The sequence below is a fragment of the Lissotriton vulgaris genome, chromosome 10, assembly GCF_964263255.1.
Source record: "Lissotriton vulgaris chromosome 10, aLisVul1.2, whole genome shotgun sequence".
Taxonomy (NCBI): domain Eukaryota; kingdom Metazoa; phylum Chordata; class Amphibia; order Caudata; family Salamandridae; genus Lissotriton; species Lissotriton vulgaris.
In genome coordinates this window covers 147,205,408-147,231,812 of record NC_141698.1, presented here as the reverse complement: position 1 = coordinate 147,231,812, position 26,405 = coordinate 147,205,408, and the positions used below count along the sequence as shown (strand labels likewise).

General features: G+C 38.6%; 1 pseudogene; it reads right to left on the bottom strand.

Annotated features, from left to right (window-relative positions):
* The window catches only part of LOC147684852 (lipase maturation factor 2-like), a 62,882-nt pseudogene that overhangs the window by 23,283 nt on the left and 13,194 nt on the right, over nt 1-26,405 (bottom strand).

Here is a 26,405-nt window from a genome sequence, read left to right as displayed (position 1 = left end):
TAACACAACATTTTCTATAATCTCACGAACTACATATATAAAAAAGCAACCCATCACTCTCTTTTTTTAAAACATCTTATCTGGTTTTTCACAGTGATCTTATGTTGATGGAGCAAAAAGGGCATATTTCTCACACATCTATTTCATTCTAATGAGAGGAACTTATTTAAAACACACTAACAGCAGCAGTCAAATACATTGTGGCACAACACACAGTGGCAATTAGATCCCCTGAGCTACGCAGAGAGTTCTCATGGAGGGTACTATATAGGGCAATGCCTAAATCCTGGCAGTTCAAGTATGAGAATAGTTTGGCTGTCAGTTTGAATGTGCAGCTTGTGGTGTGTTTTAGACTTACTTAACAAACGGACTCTATTATCTTCGAGCCGTATCTTCCTCTGCTTCAATTTGAGGTAGACAATCCTAGTTGATCACAGGTCATCAAAAGAAATTCGAATGGATTATAGCAAATGGAAAGGAATCTCCTTCTGTCTGGAATTACACGAGACCTTCCATTAGAAAAACAATTTCACATAAATCTGGATGTCATTATCAGTGCGAGTCACGCCAAGTTACCTTAATATTTTATTGGAGTTTCATTTCTATAGAGGAAAAAGGAGCCACCAGTATATAGGACTGTTATTCAAGCTTCCTTTGGAAAATTAAGAAAAACAGGGTATTCAAATTAGGTCCCTGATGTGCAAATTGTGCAAATTATATCACGGAGTGTCAATTCTCAACATTACTGCTCCATAAATACGTAGGACTCACCCCTTTTAATAAGGGACCGGCGAAAAAATGCAGCACGTGACTGGATGTCGTCAGGCTCTTTTCTTTATAGAGGGATTCGGATGATAGTTCATTAAGATTGCATGGGTTTTTTTTTCTGCATTCACCACCTTGAAAAAAACATATAATATTGACGGGTTTATCAATTCCCCACTAAGCTTATCAGTGTATTGCACAAACTGTCTCCATATTTAAGCATAACTATTTATGCAATTATCCGAAGTCTTTTGTAACAGTATTTCCACATTTCCGATGTTATTTATAAATTGGGGTTCTCTAAAATGACCATGTTATATGTGTCAATGGTCGCATGCATTAAAAGTAAACCACCTTGCTTTTAAATCTTTGCGTTTCTTCTTCATAGGTATAAAGCTCTGGTTCACCATGACCCAGTTTTAAATAAACTGACTAACTAACATTGCGAGACCCGAAGTTTATTTTTTTAAAGATTAAGCGAGATGGGTGCTTTTTCAGTCCCACTCTTTGTACGAAGGCTGAACTATTAGCACTCCGTCGGGGCCGCTATCATAAAGGATCACTCCTATTCAAATGCGCAGCCAGACAGTGATTATAATGTAGCCTTACTAAAGGCGGGGTTTTTTTTCGCTTACCTCGCGTCCGAGATTCGGCCTCCCTGCTCCTTTTCCACTCCGGATTCTTCAGGTTGTAGCTAACTGGGCTGACAGCTCTTGTTTATTTAAGTGGTTCAGCTTCGCGCCATATTCGGGAAAACCTCGCGATATTGAGAATGTTTTTGACGTGTCATGGCATGCGACGAATTTAAGAGAACTACTGGGGTAGTCCATTGCTCAAATGCGACCTATGTTTTAAAACTACATGAGTAGTTTGTTGTTATTAATAAAATTGCGACTCCGATAGTTCCTTATATCTTTTTAGTTAAACTGTTTATGTCATTGTTAGATCAAAACCAACCTTAAATACGAACTCCAGCAATAGTTTGTTGTTATTTTCGTCATTTAGGTTGCTACAGTTCCGTGTTTCTTTTAAGTTTGAACGTTACTGTTCATGTTCCTAAACAATATTGATTACATTAGAACAGGTTATTTTCGAAACGTTCATGGATTATTCATAACAAAAAGCCTCTCTATTCTTTATGGGTTCAGGCATCTAGACCTAAAACAATTTATCCGCATTTATAAAATACTGTTTATTAGTTAATACTATCAATCAGTTGGCATGTATCCGACCACCTTTGAAATATCCTGAGTGGTCACTACATGTTGCCAGAGGTCCGAGCATCAATACATTTTACCCTAAATTTATAAAATGCGCTCCCAGTCTTCTTTACTGTTAAGCCCGGTTCTCACGGTGTTAAAACGGGACATGAAGAATTGTTCTCGTCTTTTTCTTTTACGATCTATGTCGCCACCTCTTAGATTCATTTGGATGCTTTCCAAACCACACCAAGAGAGATCTTTAATTGTGTGGTTGGCCTCTTGCCAGTGTTCAGTTAGAGGGGCGCCTCGTTTTCTCGTTCGAATCGCTGATTTGTGTTCAGTTATTCTTAGTCGTATTTCACGACTGGTTTCTCCTACGTACAGCAAGTTGCATGGGCATTTTATCAGGTAAATTAAGTTTTTTGACCTACAATTGATGAATGAATTTATTTTATGGTTTACATTGTTTTGTTCAATATGATCACCGCTGATGATATTTTCACAATTACAGCAATTTCCACACGGAAATGTTCCAGTTGGAAGAGGGGCGTTGTTTATACTCAGTTGTGTGGTGGTTGGTAACTCTCTATAGGTATGTACCAGGCTTTTCTTTATGGTGGGGTTGCGTCTAAACGCAAACATTGGTTTAGATATTTTTTCTTTATTGGGTTTATTAATCAGCTTCCAGTTACGATTTATTATATTTTTGATTTTGTTGCTGATACTGCTGTAGTTGGTAACAAATATTAAGCGTTTCTCTTTTTGTTCATCCTCTTTTTTTGAAAAAAGATTCTCTCTATTAAAATATTTAGCTCTCTTGAAGGCATGTTTGATCATGCGCTTTGGATAGCCTCTTTCTGCAAACTTATTAGTTAACACAGCAGCATGTTTCTCAAAGTCTTTCATATTGCTACAGTTTCGTTTTAGTCTTAAAAATTGCCCAAAGGGTATATTATCCTTCTGGCATGGCGGATGATAACTAGAGTAGTGGAGCATGGTGTTCCTGTCCGTCTTTTTAGTAAAAAGCTCTACTTGGAGTTTTTTGTCTTCATGTTTGATGACAATGTCAAGGAATTCGCATTTATGGGCATCATAATTTGCTGTAAATTTTAAATTGGGATCTCCCAGGTTTAGCCATAAAATAAATTCTTTAAGAGTGTTCTCAGGTCCTGACCAAATAAAAAAAACATCATCAATATATCTGGACCACTCAGATATATTTTCAAAGAACGGGGCTGCAGGGTTGAAAATGTGAATGTTTTCGAATTGTGCTACATAAAGACAAGCCAGACTAGGAGCGCAGGTGGCTCCCATACTGGTCCCCTTTATCTGTTTATAGTATTCCTTATTAAAGATGAAGATAATATTTTTAAGAACGAGGCTGACACAATCAATGATGAATATTTCCTGTGGGTTTAGGTCCCTGTCTATCGGGCAGAGAAGTTCTTTGATCATATTTATTGTGCTGTCTTGAGGTATGTTTGTATACAGTGCCTCGATGTCGAGGGTCACTAAATACTGGGTTTCAGGGTTGAATGGTAAGGTTTCCACTTTTTGGATTATGGCCCCTGTGTCTTTAATGTACGCTTGTTGTTTTGTGACGTATGGTTGTAGGAAGACGTCCGCGTACTTACTGAGTGGCTCCGTCAGTGAGCCAATGCTCGCTACAATGGGCCTCATTGGTGGGTCATACAGGTCCTTATGGACTTTAGGTAGTCCATATAGGGCAGGTATGGTTGGATTACTGTTCCATAGAAATCTGTATTCCTCCTCACAGATAACAAGATCTTCTTTAGCTAGGTCTAATATGCGTTTAATTACATCCTTTAGTTGAGACCAATCATTCCTACTTACTTTCTGATAGTGATCTTTATTATCTAGCATCACGATCATTTTGGCATTGTATTGGGCAGTATTCATAATAACAATACTTCCGCCTTTGTCGGCAGGCTTGATAGTTAATTTTGGACAATTTTCTAAGTGTTTTAAAGCTTCTTTCTCTTCTTTAGTCAGATTAAATTGAATCCAATTTTTCTGATCTAGAAGATCCATTACACTTTTTTCTACAATCCTTTCAAAGGCTTCTATGTCTTTATTTGTTAGGCCAATATGGGGGGTCCAAGTTGATTTCGGTTTAAGACCTGATTTATTGGTAGATGGGGCTCTCTCTTTGCCTTCAAAGAATGTTAATAATCTAATTTTTCTAAAAAAGTTTTGTAAATCTCTTTCCAGATTAAATCTATCTATTGGGCATGCTATGGCGAAGCCCAGACCCTTTTCTAAAAGTTTAGTTTCTGTTTCGGTGAGGATAGTGTCCGATAGATTAATTATAGGGGCTTTTTTTACTTGTTCCAAGTTTTCTGGCTCCTGGTGTAGGGGCGTTGGTATGGCTGAGGTTGAGGGGCATAGCTCCCCCTCCCTCTGCCTCTCCCTCTCTGTTGTCCATAGGATTGGCGCTGAGCTAAAAAAGGAAGTGTATCCTTAGTGTTACTTGACACTCCTTCCCTATCTCTGTTAGTGGTTCTACTTTCATCTTGATTCTCTGCCTCAGAGTCTGTGCTTGAGTAGGAAGTGTCAAAGAATCTTACTTTTTTCTTTTGAAAATTTTGATTTGGATTTTGTTGCCAAGGTCTACGATTGGCAAAAGACTCTCTTGGACGATCATAAAAGTCTTTTTGAAGATAGGGATACACATGTTCCGGATTGTATTTTTCCACATCTTTCCCAAACTTATTACTCTTTTTGTTGAATAGATAATCTTTATAGCTGTTTACATCGTTCTGGATGTCGTCTAGTTTTTTCCGGGCGTCTTCTAAGGCTGTGCTATCAGAAAGTTTTTGCTCCAAGTCTTTAATTTCTTGCCTCTCCATGACTAGGATGTCTGTAGCTGTTTCAATAATTAAATGCATCCAGTCACGGCTGCACCTGTTGGCCACAAGGGTCCAATTCTCTAAGAATTTTCGATTATTAATGAATATACCAGGTTCATTATTCACTTGGAGGCCTTTCGGAATAATCCCTCGTTTGCAATAATTGATAAGAAAATCTGAGTGTAACTCAGTTCTTATCGTCTTCTTTTTAGCATTCCAAAGATTTCGCCATTCATCTTCATTGGTGTTATCTATTCTGACGGTGGAGATGTTTTTGACCGTCCCATTAATAATTTTATTAAATTGTTCTTCATTATAGCTAAGGGTTTTGATACCTTCCATAATGACAGATGGGTTTGGTTACCCAGAGGTGCACGAACACAACCTCCCCGGTTGACAAACCGTATACACAATAAAAAACAGAAAGGGAGGTCTCCTCTCAAAATCCGTTCCAGGGACGAGGAGTCAAGGTAAAACAAGAAGTCAGAACAGTCCCTTTTACTAACTAGCGAAAAAGGATAGTGCTTACTCATATAGTGCCGCCATAACTCAAGGGATCTTTACAATTAGAGCCACTCTTAATAATTGTCACAAGTTATAAAAAAACAATTAATGAAAAAAACAATTCAGGTAAAATATTTTTGGTAATTTATTAAAAAATACACAATATAAAGCATCAATAACTGTGCCACAGTACGAAGTAAAAAAGAGTGTCAGCATCATACAGAAATGATGTACATCTCTACAATGTCCACAATACAAAATTTTAAAAACAGCAAAAAAATTTAAAAAACCAAGTTGTCGACGCAGCGTTTCGGTTTCTAAGTTGACACCTTCATCAGGACAGGGTTCTATGCAATAAAGAAACAATGAATTAACACAACATTTTCTATAGTCTCACGAACTACATATATAAAAAAGCAACCCATCACTCTCTTTTTTTAAAACATCTTATCTGGTTTTTCACAGTGATCTTATGTTGATGGAGCAAAAAGGGCATATTTCTCACACATCTATTTCATTCTAATGAGAGGAACTTATTTAAAACACACTAACAGCAGCAGTCAAATACATTGTGGCACAACACACAGTGGCAATTAGATCCCCTGAGCTACGCAGAGAGTTCTCATGGAGGGTACTATATAGGGCAATGCCTAAATCCTGGCAGTTCAAGTATGAGAATAGTTTGGCTGTCAGTTTGAATGTGCAGCTTGTGGTGTGTTTTAGACTTACTTAACAAACGGACTCTATTATCTTCGAGCCGTATCTTCCTCTGCTTCAATTTGAGGTAGACAATCCTAGTTGATCACAGGTCATCAAAAGAAATTCGAATGGATTATAGCAAATGGAAAGGAATCTCCTTCTGTCTGGAATTACACGAGACCTTCCATTAGAAAAACAATTTCACATAAATCTGGATGTCATTATCAGTGCGAGTCACACCAAGTTACCTTAATATTTTATTGGAGTTTCATTTCTATAGAGGAAAAAGGAGCCACCGGTATATAGGACTGTTATTCAAGCTTCCTTTGGAAAATTAAGAAAAACAGGGTATTCAAATTAGGTCCCTGATGTGCAAATTGTGCAAATTATATCACGGAGTGTCAATTCCCAACATTACTGCTCCATAAATACGGAGGACTCACCCCTTTTAATAAGGGACCGGCGAAAAAATGCAGCACGTGACTGGATGTCGTCAGGCTCTTTTCTTTATAGAGGGATTCGGATGATAGTTCATTAAGATTGCATGGGTTTTTTTTTCTGCATTCACCACCTTGAAAAAAACATATAATATTGACGGGTTTATCAATTCCCCACTAAGCTTATCAGTGTATTGCACAAACTGTCTCCATATTTAAGCATAACTATTTATGCAATTATCCGAAGTCTTTTGTAACAGTATTTCCACATTTCCGATGTTATTTATAAATTGGGGTTCTCTAAAATGACCATGTTATATGTGTCAATGGTCGCATGCATTAAAAGTAAACCACCTTGCTTTTAAATCTTTGCGTTTCTTCTTCATAGGTATAAAGCTCTGGTTCACCATGACCCAGTTTTAAATAAACTGACTAACTAACATTGCGAGACCCGAAGTTTATTTTTTTAAAGATTAAGCGAGATGGGTGCTTTTTCAGTCCCACTCTTTGTACGAAGGCTGAACTATTAGCACTCCGTCGGGGCCGCTATCATAAAGGATCACTCCTATTCAAATGCGCAGCCAGACAGTGATTATAATGTAGCCTTACTAAAGGCGGGGGTTTTTTTCGCTTACCTCGCGTCCGAGATTCGGCCTCCCTGCTCCTTTTCCACTCCGGATTCTTCAGGTTGTAGCTAACTGGGCTGACAGCTCTTGTTTATTTAAGTGGTTCAGCTTCGCGCCATATTCGGGAAAACCTCGCGATATTGAGAATGTTTTTGACGTGTCATGGCATGCGACGAATTTAAGAGAACTACTGGGGTAGTCCATTGCTCAAATGCGACCTATGTTTTAAAACTACATGAGTAGTTTGTTGTTATTAATAAAATTGCGACTCCGATAGTTCCTTATATCTTTTTAGTTAAACTGTTTATGTCATTGTTAGATCAAAACCAACCTTAAATACGAACTCCAGCAATAGTTTGTTGTTATTTTCGTCATATAGGTTGCTACAGTTCCGTGTTTCTTTTAAGTTTGAACGTTACTGTTCATGTTCCTAAACAATATTGATTACATTAGAACAGGTTATTTTCGAAACGTTCATGGATTATTCATAACAAAAAGCCTCTCTATTCTTTATGGGTTCAGGCATCTAGACCTAAAACAATTTATCCGCATTTATAAAATACTGTTTATTAGTTAATACTATCAATCAGTTGGCATGTATCCGACCACCTTTGAAATATCCTGAGTGGTCACTACATGTTGCCAGAGGTCCGAGCATCAATACATTTTACCCTAAATTTATAAAATGCGCTCCCAGTCTTCTTTACTGTTAAGCCCGGTTCTCACGGTGTTAAAACGGGACATGAAGAATTGTTCTCGTCTTTTTCTTTTACGATCTATGTCGCCACCTCTTAGATTCATTTGGATGCTTTCCAAACCACACCAAGAGAGATCTTTAATTGTGTGGTTGGCCTCTTGCCAGTGTTCAGTTAGAGGGGCGCCTCGTTTTCTCGTTCGAATCGCTGATTTGTGTTCAGTTATTCTTAGTCGTATTTCACGACTGGTTTCTCCTACGTACAGCAAGTTGCATGGGCATTTTATCAGGTAAATTAAGTTTTTTGACCTACAATTGATGAATGAATTTATTTTATGGTTTACATTGTTTTGTTCAATATGATCACCGCTGATGATATTTTCACAATTACAGCAATTTCCACACGGAAATGTTCCAGTTGGAAGAGGGGCGTTGTTTATACTCAGTTGTGTGGTGGTTGGTAACTCTCTATAGGTATGTACCAGGCTTTTCTTTATGGTGGGGTTGCGTCTAAACGCAAACATTGGTTTAGATATTTTTTCTTTATTGGGTTTATTAATCAGCTTCCAGTTACGATTTATTATATTTTTGATTTTGTTGCTGATACTGCTGTAGTTGGTAACAAATATTAAGCGTTTCTCTTTTTGTTCATCCTCTTTTTTTGAAAAAAGATTCTCTCTATTAAAATATTTAGCTCTCTTGAAGGCATGTTTGATCATGCGCTTTGGATAGCCTCTTTCTGCAAACTTATTAGTTAACACAGCAGCATGTTTCTCAAAGTCTTTCATATTGCTACAGTTTCGTTTTAGTCTTAAAAATTGCCCAAAGGGTATATTATCCTTCTGGCATGGCGGATGATAACTAGAGTAGTGGAGCATGGTGTTCCTGTCCGTCTTTTTAGTAAAAAGCTCTACTTGGAGTTTTTTGTCTTCATGTTTGATGACAATGTCAAGGAATTCGCATTTATGGGCATCATAATTTGCTGTAAATTTTAAATTGGGATCTCCCAGGTTTAGCCATAAAATAAATTCTTTAAGAGTGTTCTCAGGTCCTGACCAAATAAAAAAAACATCATCAATATATCTGGACCACTCAGATATATTTTCAAAGAACGGGGCTGCAGGGTTGAAAATGTGAATGTTTTCGAATTGTGCTACATAAAGACAAGCCAGACTAGGAGCGCAGGTGGCTCCCATACTGGTCCCCTTTATCTGTTTATAGTATTCCTTATTAAAGATGAAGATATTATTTTTAAGAACGAGGCTGACACAATCAATGATGAATATTTCCTGTGGGTTTAGGTCCCTGTCTATCGGGCAGAGAAGTTCTTTGATCATATTTATTGTGCTGTCTTGAGGTATGTTTGTATACAGTGCCTCGATGTCGAGGGTCACTAAATACTGGGTTTCAGGGTTGAATGGTAAGGTTTCCACTTTTTGGATTATGGCCCCTGTGTCTTTAATGTACGCTTGTTGTTTTGTGACGTATGGTTGTAGGAAGACGTCCGCGTACTTACTGAGTGGCTCCGTCAGTGAGCCAATGCTCGCTACAATGGGCCTCATTGGTGGGTCATACAGGTCCTTATGGACTTTAGGTAGTCCATATAGGGCAGGTATGGTTGGATTACTGTTCCATAGAAATCTGTATTCCTCCTCACAGATAACAAGATCTTCTTTAGCTAGGTCTAATGTGCGTTTAATTACATCCTTTAGTTGAGACCAATCATTCCTACTTACTTTCTGATAGTGATCTTTATTATCTAGCATCACGATCATTTTGGCATTGTATTGGGCAGTATTCATAATAACAATACTTCCGCCTTTGTCGGCAGGCTTGATAGTTAATTTTGGACAATTTTCTAAGTGTTTTAAAGCTTCTTTCTCTTCTTTAGTCAGAATAAATTGAATCCAATTTTTCTGATCTAGAAGATCCATTACACTTTTTTCTACAATCCTTTCAAAGGCTTCTATGTCTTTATTTGTTTGGCCAATATGGGGGGTCCAAGTTGATTTCGGTTTAAGACCTGATTTATTGGTAGATGGGGCTCTCTCTTTGCCTTCAAAGAATGTTAATAATCTAATTTTTCTAAAAAAGTTTTGTAAATCTCTTTCCAGATTAAATCTATCTATTGGGCATGCTATGGCGAAGCCCAGACCCTTTTCTAAAAGTTTAGTTTCTGTTCTATAGATTAATTATAGGGGCTTTTTTTACTTGTTCCAAGTTTTCTGGCTCCTGGTGTAGGGGCGTTGGTATGGCTGAGGTTGAGGGGCATAGCTCCCCCTCCCTCTGCCTCTCCCTCTCTGTTGTCCATAGGATTGGCGCTGAGCTAAAAAAGGAAGTGTATCCTTAGTGTTACTTGACACTCCTTCCCTATCTCTGTTAGTGGTTCTACTTTCATCTTGATTCTCTGCCTCAGAGTCTGTGCTTGAGTAGGAAGTGTCAAAGAATCTTACTTTTTTCTTTTGAAAATTTTGATTTGGATTTTGTTGCCAAGGTCTACGATTGGCAAAAGACTCTCTTGGACGATCATAAAAGTCTTTTTGAAGATAGGGATACACATGTTCCGGATTGTATTTTTCCACATCTTTCCCAAACGTATTACTCTTTTTGTTGAATAGATAATCTTTATAGCTGTTTACATCGTTCTGGATGTCGTCTAGTTTTATCCGGGCGTCTTCTAAGGCTGTGCTATCAGAACGTTTTTGCTCCAAGTCTTTAATTTCTTGCCTCTCCATGACTAGGATGTCTGTAGCTGTTTCAATAATTAAATGCATCCAGTCACGGCTGCACCTGTTGGCCACAAGGGTCCAATTCTCTAAGAATTTTCGATTATTAATGAATATACCAGGTTCATTATTCACTTGGAGGCCTTTCGGAATAATCCCTCGTTTGCAATAATCGATAAGAAAATCTGAGTGTAACTCAGTTCTTATCGTCTTCTTTTTAGCATTCCAAAGATTTCGCCATTCATCTTCATTGGTGTTATCTATTCTGACGGTGGAGATGTTTTTGACCGTCCCATTAATAATTTTATTAAATTGTTCTTCATTATAGCTAAGGGTTTTGATACCTTCCATAATGACAGATGGGTGTGGTTACCCAGAGGTGCACGAACACAACCTCCCCGGTTGACAAACCGTATACACAATAAAAAACAGAAAGGGAGGTCTCCTCTCAAAATCCGTTCCAGGGACGAGGAGTCAAGGTAAAACAAGAAGTCAGAACAGTCCCTTTTACTAACTAGCGAAAAAGGATAGTGCTTACTCATATAGTGCCGCCATAACTCAAGGGATCTTTACAATTAGAGCCACTCTTAATAATTGTCACAAGTTATAAAAAAACAATTAATGAAAAAAACAATTCAGGTAAAATATTTTTGGTAATTTATTAAAAAATACACAATATAAAGCATCAATAACTGTGCCACAGTACGAAGTAAAAAAGAGTGTCAGCATCATACAGAAATGATGTACATCTCTACAATGTCCACAATACAAAATTTTAAAAACAGCAAAAAAATTTAAAAAACCAAGTTGTCGACGCAGCGTTTCGGTTTCTAAGTTGACACCTTCATCAGGACAGGGTTCTATGCAATAAAGAAACAATGAATTAACACAACATTTTCTATAGTCTCACGAACTACATATATAAAAAAGCAACCCATCACTCTCTTTTTTTAAAACATCTTATCTGGTTTTTCACAGTGATCTTATGTTGATGGAGCAAAAAGGGCATATTTCTCACACATCTATTTCATTCTAATGAGAGGAACTTATTTAAAACACACTAACAGCAGCAGTCAAATACATTGTGGCACAACACACAGTGGCAATTAGATCCCCTGAGCTACGCAGAGAGTTCTCATGGAGGGTACTATATAGGGCAATGCCTAAATCCTGGCAGTTCAAGTATGAGAATAGTTTGGCTGTCAGTTTGAATGTGCAGCTTGTGGTGTGTTTTAGACTTACTTAACAAACGGACTCTATTATCTTCGAGCCGTATCTTCCTCTGCTTCAATTTGAGGTAGACAATCCTAGTTGATCACAGGTCATCAAAAGAAATTCGAATGGATTATAGCAAATGGAAAGGAATCTCCTTCTGTCTGGAATTACACGAGACCTTCCATTAGAAAAACAATTTCACATAAATCTGGATGTCGTTATCAGTGCGAGTCACACCAAGTTACCTTAATATTTTATTGGAGTTTCATTTCTATAGAGGAAAAAGGAGCCACCGGTATATAGGACTGTTATTCAAGCTTCCTTTGGAAAATTAAGAAAAACAGGGTATTCAAATTAGGTCCCTGATGTGCAAATTGTGCAAATTATATCACAGAGTGTCAATTCCCAACATTACTGCTCCATAAATACGGAGGACTCACGCCTTTTAATAAGGGACCGGCGAAAAAATGCAGCACGTGACTGGATGTCGTCAGGCTCTTTTCTTTATAGAGGGATTCGGATGATAGTTCATTAAGATTGCATGGGGGTTTTTTTCTGCATTCACCACCTTGAAAAAAACATATAATATTGACGGGTTTATCAATTCCCCACTAAGCTTATCAGTGTATTGCACAAACTGTCTCCATATTTAAGCATAACTATTTATGCAATTATCCGAAGTCTTTTGTAACAGTATTTCCACATTTCCGATGTTATTTATAAATTGGGGTTCTCTAAAATGACCATGTTATATGTGTCAATGGTCGCATGCATTAAAAGTAAACCACCTTGCTTTTAAATCTTTGCGTTTCTTCTTCATAGGTATAAAGCTCTGGTTCACCATGACCCAGTTTTAAATAAACTGACTAACTAACATTGCGAGACCCGAAGTTTATTTTTTTAAAGATTAAGCGAGATGGGTGCTTTTTCAGTCCCACTCTTTGTACGAAGGCTGAACTATTAGCACTCCGTCGGGGCCGCTATCATAAAGGATCACTCCTATTCAAATGCGCAGCCAGACAGTGATTATAATGTAGCCTTACTAAAGGCGGGGTTTTTTTTCGCTTACCTCGCGTCCGAGATTCGGCCTCCCTGCTCCTTTTCCACTCCGGATTCTTCAGGTTGTAGCTAACTGGGCTGACAGCTCTTGTTTATTTAAGTGGTTCAGCTTCGCGCCATATTCGGGAAAACCTCGCGATATTGAGAATGTTTTTGACGTGTCATGGCATGCGACGAATTTAAGAGAACTACTGGGGTAGTCCATTGCTCAAATGCGACCTATGTTTTAAAACTACATGAGTAGTTTGTTGTTATTAATAAAATTGCGACTCCGATAGTTCCTTATATCTTTTTAGTTAAACTGTTTATGTCATTGTTAGATCAAAACCAACCTTAAATACGAACTCCAGCAATAGTTTGTTGTTATTTTCGTCATTTAGGTTGCTACAGTTCCGTGTTTCTTTTAAGTTTGAACGTTACTGTTCATGTTCCTAAACAATATTGATTACATTAGATCAGGTTATTTTTGAAACGTTCATGGATTATTCATAACAAAAAGCCTCTCTATTCTTTATGGGTTCAGGCATCTAGACCTAAAACAATCTATCCGCATTTATAAAATACTGTTTATTAGTTAATACTATCAATCAGTTGGCATGTATCCGACCACCTTTGAAATATCCTGAGTGGTCACTACATGTTGCCAGAGGTCCGAGCATCAATACATTTTACCCTAAATTTATAAAATGCGCTCCCAGTCTTCTTTACTGTTAAGCCCGGTTCTCACGGTGTTAAAACGGGACATGAAGAATTGTTCTCGTCTTTTTCTTTTACGATCTATGTCGCCACCTCTTAGATTCATTTGGATGCTTTCCAAACCACACCAAGAGAGATCTTTAATTGTGTGGTTGGCCTCTTGCCAGTGTTCAGTTAGAGGGGCGCCTCGTTTTCTCGTTCGAATCGCTGATTTGTGTTCAGTTATTCTTAGTCGTATTTCACGACTGGTTTCTCCTACGTACAGCAAGTTGCATGGGCATTTTATCAGGTAAATTAAGTTTTTTGACCTACAATTGATGAATGAATTTATTTTATGGTTTACATTGTTTTGTTCAATATGATCACCGCTGATGATATTTTCACAATTACAGCAATTTCCACACGGAAATGTTCCAGTTGGAAGAGGGGCGTTGTTTATACTCAGTTGTGTGGTGGTTGGTAACTCTCTATAGGTATGTACCAGGCTTTTCTTTATGGTGGGGTTGCGTCTAAACGCAAACATTGGTTTAGCTATTTTTTCTTTATTGGGTTTATTAATCAGCTTCCAGTTACGATTTATTATATTTTTGATTTTGTTGCTGATACTGCTGTAGTTGGTAACAAATATTAAGCGTTTCTCTTTTTGTTCATCCTCTTTTTTTGAAAAAAGATTCTCTCTATTAAAATATTTAGCTCTCTTGAAGGCATGTTTGATCATGCGCTTTGGATAGCCTCTTTCTGCAAACTTATTAGTTAACACAGCAGCATGTTTCTCAAAGTCTTTCATATTGCTACAGTTTCGTTTTAGTCTTAAAAATTGCCCAAAGGGTATATTATCCTTCTGGCATGGCGGATGATAACTAGAGTAGTGGAGCATGGTGTTCCTGTCCGTCTTTTTAGTAAAAAGCTCTACTTGGAGTTTTTTGTCTTCATGTTTGATGACAATGTCAAGGAATTCGCATTTATGGGCATCATAATTTGCTGTAAATTTTAAATTGGGATCTCCCAGGTTTAGCCATAAAATAAATTCTTTAAGAGTGTTCTCAGGTCCTGACCAAATAAAAAAAACATCATCAATATATCTGGACCACTCAGATATATTTTCAAAGAACGGGGCTGCAGGGTTGAAAATGTGAATGTTTTCGAATTGTGCTACATAAAGACAAGCCAGACTAGGAGCGCAGGTGGCTCCCATACTGGTCCCCTTTATCTGTTTATAGTATTCCTTATTAAAGATGAAGATATTATTTTTAAGAACGAGGCTGACACAATCAATGATGAATATTTCCTGTGGGTTTAGGTCCCTGTCTATCGGGCAGAGAAGTTCTTTGATCATATTTATTGTGCTGTCTTGAGGTATGTTTGTATACAGTGCCTCGATGTCGAGGGTCACTAAATACTGGGTTTCAGGGTTGAATGGTAAGGTTTCCACTTTTTGGATTATGGCCCCTGTGTCTTTAATGTACGCTTGTTGTTTTGTGACGTATGGTTGTAGGAAGACGTCCGCGTACTTACTGAGTGGCTCCGTCAGTGAGCCAATGCTCGCTACAATGGGCCTCATTGGTGGGTCATACAGGTACTTATGGACTTTAGGTAGTCCATATAGGGCAGGTATGGTTGGATTACTGTTCCATAGAAATCTGTATTCATCCTCACAGATAACAAGATCTTCTTTAGCTAGGTCTAATGTGCGTTTAATTACATCCTTTAGTTGAGACCAATCATTCCTACTTACTTTCTGATAGTGATCTTTATTATCTAGCATCACGATCATTTTGGCATTGTATTGGGCAGTATTCATAATAACAATACTTCCGCCTTTGTCGGCAGGCTTGATAGTTAATTTTGGACAATTTTCTAAGTGTTTTAAAGCTTCTTTCTCTTCTTTAGTCAGATTAAATTGAATCCAATTTTTCTGATCTAGAAGATCCATTACACTTTTTTCTACAATCCTTTCAAAGGCTTCTATGTCTTTTTTTGTTTGGCCAATATGGGGGGTCCAAGTTGATTTCGGTTTAAGACCTGATTTATTGGTAGATGGGGCTCTCTCTTTGCCTTCAAAGAATGTTAATAATCTAATTTTTCTAAAAAAGTTTTGTAAATCTCTTTCCAGATTAAATCTATCTATTGGGCATGCTATGGCGAAGCCCAGACCCTTTTCTAAAAGTTTAGTTTCTGTTTCGGTGAGGATAGTGTCCGATAGATTAATTATAGGGGCTTTTTTTACTTGTTCCAAGTTTTCTGGCTCCTGGTGTAGGGGCGTTGGTATGGCTGAGGTTGAGGGGCATAGCTCCCCCTCCCTCTGCCTCTCCCTCTCTGTTGTCCATAGGATTGGCGCTGAGCTAAAAAAGGAAGTGTATCCTTAGTGTTACTTGACACTCCTTCCCTATCTCTGTTAGTGGTTCTACTTTCATCTTGATTCTCTGCCTCAGAGTCTGTGCTTGAGTAGGAAGTGTCAAAGAATCTTACTTTTTTCTTTTGAAAATTTTGATTTGGATTTTGTTGCCAAGGTCTACGATTGGCAAAAGACTCTCTTGGACGATCATAAAAGTCTTTTTGAAGATAGGGATACACATGTTCCGGATTGTATTTTTCCACATCTTTCCCAAACTTATTACTCTTTTTGTTGAATAGATAATCTTTATAGCTGTTTACATCGTTCTGGATGTCGTCTAGTTTTTTCCGGGCGCCTATAGTAAGGCTACATTATAATCACTGTCTGGCTGCGCATTTGAATAGGAGTGATCCTTTATGATAGCGGCCCCGACGGAGTGCTAATAGTTCAGCCTTCGTACAAAGAGTGGGACTGAAAAAGCACCCATCTCGCTTAATCTTTAAAAAAATAAACTTCGGGTCTCGCAATGTTAGTTAGTCAGTTTATTTAAAACTGGGTCATGGTGAACCAGAGATTTATACCTATGAAGAAGAAACGCAAAGATTTAAAAGCAAGGTGGTTTACTTTTAATGCATGCGACCATTGACACATATAACATGGTCATTTTAGAGAACCCCAATTTATAAATAACATCGGAAATGTGGAAATACTGTTACAAAAGACTTCGGATAATTGCATAAATAGTTATGCTTAAATATGGAGACAGTTTGTGCAATACACTGATAAGCTTAGTGGGGAATTGATAAACCCGTCAATATTATATGTTTTTTTCAAGGTGGTGAATGCAGAAAAAAAACCCCATGCAATCTTAATGAACTATCATCCGAATCCCTCTATAAAGAAAAGAGCCTGACGACATCCAGTCACGTGCTGCATTTTTTCGCCGGTCCCTTATTAAAAGGGGTGAGTCCTCCGTATTTATGGAGCAGTAATGTTGGGAATTGACACTCCGTGATATAATTTGCACAATTTGCACATCAGGGACCTAATTTGAATACCCTGTTTTTCTTAATTTTCCAAAGGAAGCTTGAATAACAGTCCTATATACCGGTGGCTCCTTTTTCCTCTATAGAAATGAAACTCCAATAAAATATTAAGGTAACTTGGTGTGACTCGCACTGATAATGACATCCAGATTTATGTGAAATTGTTTTTCTAATGGAAGGTCTCGTGTAATTCCAGACAGAAGGAGATTCCTTTCCATTTGCTATAATCCATTCGAATTTCTTTTGATGACCTGTGATCAACTAGGATTGTCTACCTCAAATTGAAGCAGAGGAAGATACGGCTCGAAGATAATAGAGTCCGTTTGTTAAGTAAGTCTAAAACACACCACAAGCTGCACATTCAAACTGACAGCCAAACTATTCTCATACTTGAACTGCCAGGATTTAGGCATTGCCCTATATAGTACCCTCCATGAGAACTCTCTACGTAGCTCAGGGGATCTAATTGCCACTGTGTGTTGTGCCACAATGTATTTGACTGCTGCTGTTAGTGTGTTTTAAATAAGTTCCTCTCATTAGAATGAAATAGATGTGTGAGAAATATGCCCTTTTTGCTCCATCAACATAAGATCACTGTGAAAAACCAGATAAGATGTTTTAAAAAAAGAGAGTGATGGGTTGCTTTTTTATATATGTAGTTCGTGAGACTATAGAAAATGTTGTGTTAATTCATTATTTCTTTATTGCATAGAACCCTGTCCTGATGAAGGTGTCAATTTAGAAACCGAAACGCTGCGTCGACAACTTGGTTTTTTAAATTTTTTTGCTGTTTTTAAAATTTTGTATTGTGGACATTGTAGAGATGTACATCATTTCTGTATGATGCTGACACTCTTTTTTACTTCGTACTGTGGCACAGTTATTGATGCTTTATATTGTGTATTTTTTAATAAATTACCAAAAATATTTTACCTGAATTGTTTTTTTCATTAATTGTTTTTTTATAACTTGTGACAATTATTAAGAGTGGCTCTAATTGTAAAGATCCCTTGAGTTATGGCGGCACTATATGAGTAAGCACTATCCTTTTTCGCTAGTTAGTAAAAGGGACTGTTCTGACTTCTTGTTTTGCTTACAAGAAACCCATCTTCCATGGAATAAACATCAAGTATTAGCTGAATTGGGATTTATTGCTTTAGTTTCCTCACAGCAATCCGGTATGATGCGGGGAGTAGCTATCTTAGCTAAAAAAGATTTGGTTGTGATACGCCGGAAAGCAACAGACACAAATGGAAGGTGGGCGATGGTTGAGTGTGTGGGACAACATGGTAATTTCACAATATGCAATATTTATGGCTCCAATATTGATGATTCTGGGGTGTTGGATCGAGTACATGAAGAGCTGGCAACATGGGCCACCCCCCTGATTATTTGTGGGGATATGAACATTAGTTTAACAAAATACGAAATTGATGGGGGGATGAAGATTTATAAAGGTAGGAAGCCGCAGGTGTGCAGGGCTCTCCTTAATTTGTTAAAGGATAATGGATTTGTGGATGTTTGGAGTGCCCTGTTTCCGCGGACCCTGGCTTTACTTATTATTCCTATCCCCACCAGAAAAAGGTTAGATTGGACTATTTCTTTGTGGAAGTACCTCATCTATCCGAGGTAAAGATGTATATGTATCCCAACATTTTGTCCGATCATACACCTATTGTTCTTTCAGTTCGAGGGTGGGGGTCTCCGATTGCACCAAGGAAATTCACTTTTGATCGAAAATTATACTATAATGAAGAATTTATAGTTTATAAGAAGAAGTGGATAGGAGAATTTCTTAAAACTAATATAAATTCGGCCTCAGTTAATAATGTTTGGGACACATTTAAGGCCTGTTTTAGGGGAGAGGTTTTAAGCTTTGGGCTTGCTCGACTAAAAAAGTTCAAAACAGAGATGGAGAAGCTATATAGGGGACTACAATTGGCAGAGGAGGATTTAACGAGAGGGATAGCTGCCCAGGGAGATGTTAAAGTATTAGAGGTAGAGGTGGCAAAACAAAGAGTAAAGATACTGAGTATATGGGATAACGAAAATGCTAGGAAGAACTTGGCACATCGCATGATCTGCCATGAGTATGGTAAAGCCATTGGACGACCCTTGGCATTGAAATTACGTATGAAGGAGGCTAGTCGGAATATACCTGCTATGAAAGATAAAACAGGGATTCTAAAAAAGGGGCCTCAAAATATATTGGCAATTTTTCATGACTTTTACTCAGAATTGTATAAAACAGAACAAATCAATGCGGAGGAACTTGATCTGACTTCTTTAGGATCAATTGTTAAATTAGACCCATTAATGGTTGATTTATTGGAGGCCCCGCTAACAAAGGAGGAGGTAGCTTTCTCTGTAAAAACTTTGGCAATGGGTAAAGCAGCAGGGCCCGATCAATTACCAGGGGAGATATATAAGTTTTTTTTGAGGAACTTAAAGAACTGATGTTAGCTACATTTAGGGCTGCCCAAGAAGGAACACCACCGAAATCATGGGATGAAGCCATTATTGTGGTTTTTAGCAAGAAAGGAAAGGAGATAGATCAGCCGGGTTCTTATCGCCCTATATCACTTTTAAATTGTGATGGAAATATCTAATCCAAAATTCTAGCAAATCGGATATCAAAAGTCATTACCTCATTAGTATCTGAAGATCAAAATGGATTTATTCCAGGGAGAGGAACAGTAGCACATATCAATAAAGTTATTACTTTGTTTGATATAGCAGAGGTAGAGAAACGCCGCCTAGGGCTGATCTTACTCGATGCTGAAAAAGCATTTGATCGTGTAGAATGGAATTATCTATGGATGCTGATGGAGAACATGGGGTTTCCAAATAAGTTTATGATAGCAGTACAAACGCGTTATGTGGCACCCAATGCTAGGATTGCGGCAATGGATATGACTTCTGATGCAGTGCAGATAACTAGAGGAACAAGGCAGGGATGTCCCTGCTCGCCTCTTTTATTCGCGCTGTATATAAATCCTTTTGTTGGTATGTTAAAAAGTAGTGAGGCGATTAAACCTTTTTTTGTCCATGGTATCCCTCATACAGTGTTTGCCTTTGCAGATGATATTGCAGTGACTACAGAAGACCCGGCTCTTGGAGTGGTAGAAATTGAACGTTTAGCTAAGACTTTTGGCCAACTGTCTGGCTACAAGTTAAATGCAGCAAAGACACAGTTAGTGTGTTCTCTAGCAGTGAAGGTTGATGATCCCAGAGTAGTGGTGGAAGCAACTTACTTGGGGTCAAGATAAGGGCAGCTATGGAGGAAGTAGTGTCAGCCAACTGGGTTTCGCTATATAGAAATATAGAGGAATCTTTAGAGAAGTGGGGGAGACTACATTTTACCTTAATTGGGAGAACTAACATACTGAAAATGAATATACTACCAAGGGTTTTATACCTTTTTAGATCTATACCACTAGAGATATTGCCGGCCCAAATTCGAAAACTACAGGCATTGTGTGCTAGATTTATATGGAATCCTGGTAAACCATGGAGAGTTATGTTGCTTATGACGCTACCAAAAGATAGAGGGGGACTATCGGTCCCTGACTTTCTATTGTATTATTATGCCTGCTTTTTTGCAAAAGATGTATATCTTACTAATGGGAGGTGAAGAGGGAAGCAATGCAATAACATTGAGTCTAAATATTTCGATGTATCACTTGACCTTGGGAATAACAGCAAATCGAAGTCTCTTTAAGGAGATAGAATGGAGTTACTACAAAAAAACGAAATTTAAGACGGTAGCAGCAGTTAGAAAAGTTTGGAAGAAAGTACGCAAAATAATTGGTCTAGGAAACATAACGTATTATACCCCAATAAATGCGAAAAAACTGCTCCCGGCTATTTGCCATGACAGTGTGGTGAAGTCTTGGCAGGTCAAAGGGATTGAGACGTTAGGGGATCTGTATGATCAAATTGGTAATCTTAAGCAGTTTTCTTTATTGACACAGGTCTATGGTATACCTCAAACACAGTTTTTCAAATTTTTGCAAATTAGAGATTATTTAGTTAAAAAGCATATCAAAATAATATCGAACCCTTTGATGGAGGCTCTAAAGGCTCATAGTAGAATTGGTGGATTATATAAAATCCTAAATTCAAGAAAGAAGGATGACCTGGAAAAACATATGTTATACTGGGTGGAAACCCTTGGGGAGAATGAAATAGATATAGCAATGGAGGAAGCAATTGGAAGAGCAATGGAAGCACTTATGTCAGCAAATTTGCAAGTACAATACTATAAAACTGTATTTAGGTTATATTATACGCCGGCACAAATGAAAAAATGGGGTATTAGGTATGATGGTAAATGTTTTCGATGTGCTTCACCCGAAGCAGATATAGATCACATTTTCTATACTTGCGATAAACTGCTTCCCTTCATACAAGCTATGGAAAAATTGTTATCAGATGTTTTAGAAACACCTGTTCGGATAACCATTGCATTGATGTTGCTAGGGATGGGTCAAGAGGTTTCCAAGGGGGGCAGCTTATACAAGTTCAGATACTTTGTGTTTTTAGCAATGACTGTAGCTCGTTTATGTATAGCTGGTGACTGGCTTTGCCAGGAACCTCCAAGATTGGAGGTGTGGAGGGCCAAGTTATACAGAATTGCAAGTTTGGAATTTAGTCTATATTCATCGAAGGGGGCAAAAAAACGCAAATTGGGTCTTATGTATTTTTGACTTATTTGAATAATTAATGATGATTTATTTTCTTTTTGTAATACAAAGATAGATGTATATGGACTAATAACTGTAGTAGTAATGTAGTAATGCACTTTACTAGCTACACCATTGCATAATTAATGTTAAAAAGACCTACAGTTGTGTCTTTTCAGGGCTATTTTTTTGATGGGGAAGTTTCGTGATATGACCCAGTGTGATAGGCGGATTAAATAATGTATGATTACTGTGTAAAAACCATATAAGGAAAGTATGTATTGCTAAATGTCTACCATGTTTTGGAAGTGTGGAACTAAAATAAATAAAAAAAATAAAAAAGGAGTGTGGTACCCATAAGTGCCGTAGGAAGGAACTTTACTTGACATAATGTCAACCATACAATACATTGACAATATATGCTGTGCTTGCAAAGTAAACTACTGTACTGTTAGTCAAGGGAATATTTCTGAACAATCACAACTTCTAGTATTTGGATTTCTTCAGCTTTGCTACTCTGGCACGGACATGCTGTTCAAAGTAACACTCTTCATCCACTGAGCGTCTGCTCTACTACATACACCTCTGCTATCTATGAGGAAGAAGAAGATACCATCCAGGCTCCCAAAGTAAACGTCTATCATTCTTCTTATTGTCTCAACTGTACCAAGTTTACTTTTTCTCAACAACCAACTAACACCCTTTTCATTTTATTTGGTAAACCACTGTCTTGACTTGCATTTGAGTTTGACCCAAATGATATATTGCAATGCACACCACACATGCATTTTCTCTGATTCACCCACACATGCAGTTATCTTTTCTTTCTTCTCCAACCATCCTTGCTTCAAGCAGCCATGCATGTGATTCCTTCCTATCAGCCACATCTGCCTACATTCAAAAACACGTGTCGTTCTTTACAGTCATAAATGTTACAACTCGCTCGTCCTTCCTTTCGCCCTTCTTTCCCTTTTCGTTCTTCACATCCCTCAAGTTCATCTGATATGACTTGGCTTCACGATAAAAGTTTCCTAGCTGAGTTGAAGTCATAGAAGGGGCCATTGCTTACCCGAGAACTACCGCCGCTAATGCTATGGCTAAGTCAAGGTTGACTGTCTTCTCCGTGATTGGCAAAAATGTACTTCTAAATTAGTAACTGTTCTTAACAGTACAGTGTACTTGTACTAGTGTACTGTCTACTGTACAGTACATCATATACACTCCTTTGCGAGCCTTCTCAAAAATGTCAATAAGTAAGGAGTATAATACTTTATCACCGTACGCCGCCGCTGAGCCTTCCCCCCCAACTCCTCCTGGTGGGACTTGTTGTGGCGCCGCCGCATCACCTGGAGTGGACCCCTCTGCACTGCTGGCCCCGGCACTGGTGTTAGGTGCCGGATCCAATGTTGTGACGTCTAGAAAAAGCATGTCATATTTACAGATGCCATACAATACCCCCTATGTTACCAATTTTTAATTATTGGGAATGAAAAAAAGTGACGGTTTTGAGGAGGGTGATAACCTTTTATATGGTTAGCCATTAAATGCTACACTTTTTGGCACAACTGATGAATGCTTGCTTTTTAACGTGCACCATTTTTATAATTACATACAGAAGATTCCAATGCCCTTCTGCCAACAGGACAATTCACCACCTACTCCTCATCACCAGCAGTACTTTAAGTACTTTAAAAAAGGTGTGGGCTCATGCACAGTTATTCTAATAATTTGATGTGTTAAGGTATATTGATTCAAGGGAATGTTGTTTAAACTTTAACGTCATCTATCTCATCACCAGTGCTCGCTCGCAATACTGCGCTATCAAAAATGAAGAAATAGTTTTTTTATTTCTTATTTGAAATTAAAACTTTAAAACTAACAAACACTGTGTGGTTTTTGTTCACAACTGAGTGAGCGGAAGGGTTTGAACTTTAAACTGCTGCAGTGTGCAGGCATGTTTCTGTGACTCTGAGGCCGGGACTCGGCGGTATTCTTCTTCTGTTCTTGTGGGTCGTAACGTAATCATATGTCAGACACACTAGATAGCCGTTCAGTGGATTGGGGGTTCAACTTCTGTTTGGACTGAGGTATGTGGAAAGTCGAACTGCACCTATCATCAACAATGTCCTATTTCTCTTGTCCATACTTCTGTATGTGCAGAATAGTCCCTGAAACACTAGCGGTATGGTATGTGCTCCTATCAAATCAAAAAAGCCAATTACTAGCTTATTCTTGTTGGACACATTGACATTTTGTTGTTGGAAATTGTCAAAGCACTTACATTAAGAAGACTGGAATAGACAGCAAGGGCAACCCAGAGGACTGCACTCAGTGCCTTGGTCAGAGTTTTGTTTAACACCGTTTGCCGACTGGGCAAGCATAGCTACCTACACAGACCGACTCATAATAATAGTAAATAATAGTAGTAGCACAGAGAGTGATGGTAGAGGCAGGATACGAATGTAGAAACAGTCTACAAGAAGATCAAAGACTATTTTGTAAAAAATAGAATTAGGAAATAATTTTGAATGAATAGGACCTGTAAAAAAGTTAGGGAAGTATAATTATTAATATTAACAACAGAAGAACTTACTGGGGCCAGCAGAAGAGCCCGCAGAGGACCGTTCCTGCCCACCTTGTTCTACCGGAGTTTCAGTCTTTTTGCCCCTGGGAGGTGCTAATGATCATGAAATAAACACAAACATGGATGATTGTTTTTTTTTAAATATTTGATTTCTTTGACCACAATCTAAAATTATCTTGGGGAAACAAATTACCAACAATTGCACTACATGTATTGATTGACCTATCTGATCTGGTCAACTAGGAGAGATAGTACAGTATTGCTGGATTCGAAGACCGTCTACTTGGAAAGTTATGTAAATCACTAACTAAACCAACAACAAAAAGGTTCTACTACGACTTCCAGCACTCAACAGCACGTGACGTGACAAACACAGTCCGTCATCATGATTGCAGACCACTAAAAAAATGTACAGCTACTAAATAACAAGTCATAATATACTCAACCTATCAATCCACCACTATCTCTTCTTACTGGCAGCAGGAGTACAAAGGAAGGACTAGACTTGAGTCTCTAGTCTCTCTAGCATTACGCAGTTCTGCTCTCAAATAAGCATAAAGTTGCAAACAAGTAAGCACAGTAGCAACGCCACTGAGCGGGCAAGCACCTGCAATCACAGAAGCTATTTAAATGTTAAATTTACCTGCAATGTAATCGAATCGGCAGCATTCTTGCTCTTTGGGAAAAACATATATTAGCAATATAACACAGAGCAGAAGAAAAAAAAGTAGTTATTAAATAGCTACTCTCCAAGGCCAGGGATCTCCACACCTAGCAGGTGTAGCAAGTCCTGCTCGCGGTCAATGAGGTCCGACCACTGGTGCGTCGCTTGATGGTAGGTGCGCCGAACCCTCGACTCCCTCCGCATGGCCCGGCACACCTTAGCCCACAGCTGGCGACGCTCCCGGAGGCCATACACTGACGGGAGCCTGCCCCCTGCTGCCACGGTCTTGGGGAGGTGGTGCTGCACATAAAAGATCAGTGCAGCCACCTCCACCGGGCTGAAAATCTCCCTGGCCGTCACATCCTCCCCTCTTAAGCGCCCGCAAGGGAGCTGGCTACGGGGTGCAGGACCCTTCCCCTTCAGATATTTGCTGGCTCCCTTTGCCATGGTCCTGGACAGTAAAGTAAAATAAAAAAAAGGAAAGAATAGGGAAAAAGTAAAGAAAAGAAAAAAGAGTAAAAAAAAGTAATTTTAAAGTAACCAAAAGTAGAAAAAAACACAAAATATAGATGTAGAAAAAGAGAGGGATAGAAAATGAGTAAAAAAGATTTTTAAAAAACTTCTAACAAAGAAAGGATGGCAAAGATTCAAGCTGGATACAAAAATCATGCCCAGGACCATAGCAATGAATGAAAAACAAGATGGCCGCACCCATTGAGGACCGCGTGGGTAAGTACTCGCGATATTTCCCCTGCGAGCACGCAAAAACGCAAGCTAACACATAATCGCGCCCTGCACACAACGCAAGCTTGCAAATAGCGCCCGGAAACGGAAATACGCAACGCGCACAAGATGGCCGTGCCCATGTACGGTCACATGGGTAACTTCGCGGTCTGTGCGCTGCAAGCGGCCCGCGAATACGCAAAATAGCCTGCGAACACGTAAGAAAAAAATTCGCAAATTTTGCGGATCTTAAATTCGCGCATTTCGCCCATACTTAGAGAAGATCCTCAGTTGGCGAACAGGAACAAAGAAGAGCAGAAGGATGGCAAACTTAATCACATAGATGGCAACATCTGAGAACTACTGAAACCACACAGGAAACTGATGAGCATACACTCTCGCAGTGATAGGCAAGTTATCTTTGTCCCCACCAAGTGGGGCAACCACTTGTCAGCTTCACTTTCCTCTGCTGCAAACATGAGGTGAAAGAGAAGCCAGCGTGAGAGCCAAAATGTTATGTTGTCATGTGCTAACAAGGTTATGCAGTTCCTGGGGTAGGAAGGAGGGAAAATATCAGGTCAGAGAAGAAGGCTCAGAAGGTGGGGGGACAGTTCCTTTAGTAACTAGGGCCCTCACACACCAATGCGGTGTCATGCTTCATCAAAAGGCTTTGCTTCTCGTCGGGCCGGTGCTGCAATGCCTGAGGGGCACCCTCAAGGGGCCTCTTTATTGGAGATCTTTTGTCCCAATGCATATGTGAAGTGCAAGTATACAAAGTGTAGATTTGTTAATTGTAGTGTGTTTGTGCATGAAAAGTGTGATATAATATAGAGAAGGTAATTCGCTGTATTTAATTTTAATCGTTGAGTATGCTT